Source organism: Anolis sagrei, chromosome 3 (assembly GCF_037176765.1).
Source record: "Anolis sagrei isolate rAnoSag1 chromosome 3, rAnoSag1.mat, whole genome shotgun sequence".
NCBI classification, from domain to species: Eukaryota; Metazoa; Chordata; class Lepidosauria; order Squamata; family Dactyloidae; genus Anolis; species Anolis sagrei.
The window spans coordinates 50,561,198-50,567,735 of NC_090023.1; the positions used below are offsets into that span (position 1 = coordinate 50,561,198).

The 6,538-nt window shown below is 39.9% G+C and overlaps 1 pseudogene; it reads right to left on the reverse strand.

Moving 5' to 3' along the window:
* LOC132770255 (phosphatidylinositol 3,4,5-trisphosphate 3-phosphatase TPTE2-like) overlaps positions 1-3,564 on the reverse strand; it is an 81,593-nt pseudogene extending 78,029 nt beyond the window's left edge.
* Between the last annotated feature and the right edge of the window lie 2,974 nt (positions 3,565-6,538).

The following is a 6,538-nucleotide window of genomic DNA, read 5'->3' on the forward strand; positions in this document are numbered from 1 at the left end:
ATTACCAAAAGACCAAGAATCAATTCATATAGTGCTGCTAGTTCATCCCCCACCCACCCCCCAGCCCAGACTACAGGCATTTAAAAGCCAGCACAGAAGATTATGGTGAAAGTCTTCTAGAATGACAAAAGGAACAGCCAGCTGAATGAATCCAATCATACTGCAATAATTAATGGTCCCACGTGTCTTTGAGGTTCTTTTTTGGAGATAAAAGGTTGGATATAAATTATTATTATTATTATTATTATTATTATTATTATTATTATTATTAAGAAGTGTCCGAAGCGTTTGATGTGTGATTGAATACAAAAGCTAGCATAGTGATCTTGTTTACTGTGTACTACTTTTGCTATGTATCAAATAATAATAATAATCATCATCATCATCATCATCATCATCATCATCCGCACACTGGGTGCCATGCCAAAAGATCTCAGCTGGCATTTAGAAACAATAAACATTGACAAAATCATGATCTGTCAACTGCAAAAAGTCACCTTACTTGGATCTGAATGCATTACGTTTAAGACTATCAACTCACCCGCCGCAGGTGAGGTTCGCTCAGTGATACAGTTTTTGTCAGCAAGGAACCTGCCTGCTGCAGAAATCCATCAACAGATCTGTGAAGTGTACAGTGATACTGTTATGAGTGAAAGCAAAGTGCGTAAGTGGGTACAACAATTCAAAGATGGCCGTGACAATGTCCATGATGAGGACCGCTCAGGTTCCTTGCTGACAAAAACCGTATCACATGCGGCGGGTGAGTTGATAGTCTTAAACATTTTTAAAGCACAGAACAGAACCGTACAGGTTAGCTACAGAGCGGAAACTGAGCACAGTTGTTCCCGAGGCATGCGCGCAAACTAGTATCTACAACAAAACGGACATTACTTAAAAAATACCCCTCATACATCACACAGTCCTAGACGCTTGGGAAGTGTTCGACTTGTGATTTTGTTATACGAAATCTAGCATATATATCTCATTTACTGTGACATATTGTGTTTTTGTATCAGAATAATAATAATAATAATAATAATAATAATAATAATAATAATAATTTACAGTTGGTTGTTGTACAAATGGGGTGGTCTGTGCTGCCACAGTCATCTTACAGCCCATATCAATCTTACAGCCTTGGATGGTAACACATCCATCTTACAGCCCTCAGACTTTTACTTCTTTAATCAGATGAAGGAAATGCTTCAAGGGCATTGCTTTGCTGATGTAGAGGTAGTGAAAAATGCTATCGGACACTGAGCAAGGGAATGCCCAAAAGAGTTTTGTCAAACTGGATTTGATGAATGGGCCCAAAAGTGGTGCAAATGCATTGCCACTGATGGAGACTATTTTGAATAACTTAATGCTGTAGGAAAATAGTTGCCTGACACATGCATATGTCTCTAGTTAATAAAGGAGCTATGACAGGCATTGCTCACATACCAATGCACTTCTGCTACATAATTTAAATTGGACTATTTTAATAAAATTGTCTTCACCTGCTAATGGGAAGAAATTCACCTGCTAAAGGGAAGGAGCCAATTGGACTTTCTGTGGATGGAAGATACATGGTCTGGGAGCCAGCCTGATCTTTATGATCAGGAATAGGTGAGCACATCCTCAATAAATGCGCCTGTGGAAGTGTTGGAACTGGAGAAAAGCTATCCCCTGTAGATCATAAAGGTCAAGCTAGCTTTCTGGAAGATAGTCTTCCAGAAAACCATGTATGGCTTTAAAGGTCAAAAATAGCACTTTGAACTCTGTTCAGAAAAGGATCTGCACACAATGTTGTTTAAACAGGAGGTCACATGAACCCTATAAACACCACTGGTGAACAGCCTGGCCACAGCATTTTCAACCTACTAATCTTTTCAAATAGTTTTCAAAGGCAGCATCTCATAGCGCATAGTATAATACTCCAAATGGGATATAATCAAGGAAGGTGTCACCATAGCCAGATGTGACATCTAAAAAAAAATGAGCACAGATTGCACATTATTTTTAACTATGCAAACTCAATAGGCCACATCTGAAACCTGAACATCCAGGCTTAGATCTGAGTCCAGGATTACACCTGTGCTATGGACCAGAGATCTCAGGGCTGGGGTGGTAATCCTATCCAGCACAAAGTGAATCCTTATCCCCGATCTACATTGTGACTATCCAAGAGCCCATCTGTCTTGTCTGATTTAAGTATAAAGTTGCTCACCCTCACCCAGCCCATTATGATATTGGCCACTGTTTTATTATACCAGGAATTTTTTCTTGGAATATTTGCTTCTAGATAATTTTTCATTGGCAATTTTGCTTCTAGGGAGTCCCCTCTTTGAATTAATTATTTTAATCACCGTACAGAAGCAGCATACATACCGAGAGAATCAGGCAACCTTCCTCCACTTACATATGTGGAGGAAAAGTATTGGAACACATAGAGGTAAAGCGACATGGTTTTGGGAGAAAAATGGATAGCAAGTAACTGCATCTAAAATTATCACTACTCATTCCTGGTTATGGTTCAGTGAAATTCACCTCTGCGGCAAACTTCTCACTGAAAACCTTTCATAATCTTGGTTTGTGTAGGTTATCGAGTTCCTTTCCAGGTAACTAAAGTCTGTTGTCTTCTATGAAGGAGGTTTTGAATCAGAAGAAGAAAATATAGTCATCATAATCTTTGGAATATCAGAAGAAGATTCAAGCCTGATTTTGACATCATTGTTAACAGCAGGACAGTTTTCTAAGCCAGTAACCACTCAGTCTCTTTCACCATCAAAGAACAGCTTGCAGTTCTCCTGGGTAGCAACAATGCAATGAAATATCACTCATTTTCTTATGATTACCTTCACTTTCAAATAAATCCCATTACTTTTTCCAACTTCATGGACAGTGTAAGAGTTTTATGCTTTTGATGTTGAGTGGTCTTACTGGTGGGAGGTTCAAGTTGTACACAAATTGAAAAGTGGCATAATATCTACCAAATCTACTCTGGGATGGCGTTTCAATGCCCTGGAACTTGGAACTTGTGTTTGTATCAGTTCTCCTCTCACCAACATAGTCCAAAGTGTCCTTGGCACTATTAAACTGTGCTGTCAATATGCCACGTGCAATAAGTCCAATCCTCCCTTCCTTTGCAATATATTGCTATGACATTGTTCTTATCCTGTTGCATCAATTTTTGTACACTAGCAGTAAACTTAAGCACGTCCTCTAGAGTAGGGACATTGTGATCATCAATAAACATTATTTCCATCCTGTAATGGAAAATACTTGGGGTTATAGTCCTATTCACTACAAATATTGTAGACCTTCATGTTTTGTATCCAAGAACTTTGCAACATCCTTGATAGGATTCCTGTAGAAAGTTTTCTGTCCAGAAGATGGAAATGACATTGCTATAACACAAGCAGTGACATAGGTTAGGTCCAGATCAAAGACATCTTTCGTATAACGCCTTTTGTTTTCTGAGACAATCCTCTGTGTCACTTTTTCAAGCCGTTCCTTCTCAGAAGCCAGTCAAACTACTCTTATCAGGATTAGAGTCCTCAGGATTCGAAATAGAATAACCATTATTGGAATTTGGCTTAATCCACTAAAGTCAGAGAAGGAATATACAATATTAACTGACAGTATGCCCAAAAGAGAATGTTTAGGTTGGATTTGAAATATTTTCTGAAACCTTCAACAAATATTTATAGACTGACATCCAGGAGGAGCGTGATATACACAGAGAAATGCTTCCTGTCATATGTTCAAGAGAGGTAACTATCACCAACAAACAGAGGCAAAACCAGAAGTCCAAGGTCCGTAAAAATAAGCACTATGCCAAAAAGCCTAAATCCAAAAGACATCACAAAGGGAGAAATATTTTTCTTAATCTTATAAGCTAATGAATGTGGTTCATCGTAATCTTCTTCAGCGCCACCAATTGTAACAGTAGGTTCCTTACTTTTCTGAGTTCCCAGAGATTCTTTTGATTCCAAACTTTGTTCATACTTGACTGTTTTCATTGTGCTTGTATTGCTTACACAGTCACAAGGTGATTTGTCTTCTTCCTTTTCTCATGTATGCAAATGTCCCTAGCAGTTTCCTGGTTTCTTTGCAAGCTTCCTCATGGTTCTTTCTGTCCCATCACCACTTCCTCTGGCTCCTTCCTGGGGCTGCTCACCTCTGCTCCCACAGGGTGACTACTCTCCTTCAGTGGGGCTGGGGTGAAGGAGGGCCTTCTTTCTCTGGTGTCTCTAGGCCAGGGGCAAATTTGAATTTTAAACTGGTCACAGCAGTTTAGGGGACTATCAAATCACAGCAGTTTAGGGGATGATTAAAGACACCATGTGAAAGGTGTCAGTTATACCGAGTTATGGCATATCTAAATTCTTAAAACTTCTAGTGAACTTTCTGTTTGGAATTTCACCTTTTGTCATTTTGATTCCAAATTGGGCAGTAAAGCTTGAATGGAAACCAAAGATAATGTGCCAATTTTTATGTGTCTACTGTGATTTATTAATGATTTATAGCTGGCATCCCATTTTGCTTCTGGTGTGGTCCCATTTGGAATTTTGGCCGAGAACTCAGCATTTATGATATCCATTCTCTAAAAATTTTAGATATCTAATATGATGAATCACACCAGATGAGTGATATTTGCCATGGGGTGCTTCCAGATAGCCCAGAAATCCATATCAAAACAGGTTTTGAAAACCTGCTTTGGCGCAGATTTTTGTCCCCACTCCCACCAAAAAACCCAGGCTTTCCAGAGGGAGGGGTGGCTACATGCCATACGGATTACAATCAGGATGGCATGCAGCCACCATGAAGCTCCCCAAGATTCCCTCTGGCTGCCACAACATTACTGCTTGCACCCTCCTGGCATGTCATTTCCTCATGCCAGGAAGGCATGAGGAAAAACATTATGGCATCCAGGTAAGTTTTATTTAATTTTAAGAGGAAATTTGGGTTTTGGGGGAGGGATGGATGTCCTCTTGGTTTTTAGGTTTGAGTTTGGATGCAAGATAGAACCCGGTTTTTAGACCTGTCTGGATGGGCCCATAGTCAGATAAACATATAACCCTCCACCACATCCTCCCCCTAGATTGTATGCAGGGTGACACCATTATTTGATGACAAAACTACATATATTCTTGTACATGTGATTTCTTAGCTAGTTCACACACTTTCTTCAATAACATTGCAATTTTTTCTTGTTAGAAACTCTGTTTCTTTTCATCATTCTGCAGCAGAAGGAAATTCAGCTAACACAGCCTTTTTCCTGTGTGGAAAACAGGTATCCTGACAAAGAAAACAGCACTGATTAAATTTCTACCTGTCTTGTAATTGTGATGGGTGCAGAAGATCTTCTATTTATTTATTGTTATGTCTTAGCTTATGGACTATGCCTGTCACAGGGGAATTCATTTTGCATTTGTGTTCCTCACACAATTTTCTTTTTTTCTTGCAAATGTACAGCAAGCACCTTGTTTGCAAAGGCTTCACCTTGACAGGGGTGTCAAGGGCTTATAAACCTACTACTGATCATGATTGTTTTCTTTTCTAAGGGGAGGCAGCAATTGAACCACATCATTTCAGTTGTACTACCCTAAATGGGTTGAGTGCTTTGACCCTCAGCTTCCCTGCTCTAATGTTCTGTCAGTTCTGAATATGGCATTATGACTTTTGTTTTTCACAGAAATTGGGGAGGTGTCACTGTTGTTTCAAAATGTGTTGCCTCTTTGACATATGCTGCCATCTGTATGCACTCTAAAGCTCCATCTGGAATATCATAATAAATGCAGCCACCATTTCTAACAATGCAGAGGTTGAACAGCTCTTTGGGGTTGTAATCCCAGCGCCCAAATACATCACATCATCAGCCCTTCTCTTTTTTTATAAGCAGGGAAAACATTTAGAAATGCTTGACCTTCAGGAGTCAATGAGAGAAGCAGCTGGCTTCATTACTCTATTCAACTTGATTGCCACTTGCTAAAGAAACCCTGTTTTTCACCAGTAACAGAAAATAGTAAACAATGGACATGAACATATCAATTTCAGTCCAGCTTTCTCATGCTGCAGGCCTATTTTTCTTGAGGAAGTAGGAATGCAGGAGATTTAAAAGATCTGTAGCTCTCATTTTGTCAGCCTTTATTTCATAGTGGTTAAAGTAGCGGCCCTTCCAGACAGGACCAAAATGTGGGACCTGACTTGCTTTTATCTTGGGTGTCCAAAAATGGCCTAAGATAAAAGCAAATTAATGTTGGGAAAACAGACTTTTCCCAGTTTGTTGTTGTTGTTGTTCATTCAATCAGTCGTCTCTGACTCTTCATGACCTCATGAACCAGCCCACGCCAGAGCTCCCTGTCAGCCGTCACCACCCCCAGCTCCTTCAAGGTCAGTCCAGTCACTTCAAGGATGCCATCCATCCATCTTGCCCTTGGTCGGCCCCTCTTCCTTTTACCTTCCACTTTCCCCAGCATAATTGTCTTCTCTAGGCTTTCCTGTCTCCTTATGATGTGGCCAAAGTACTTCAACTTTGCCTCTAGTATCCTTC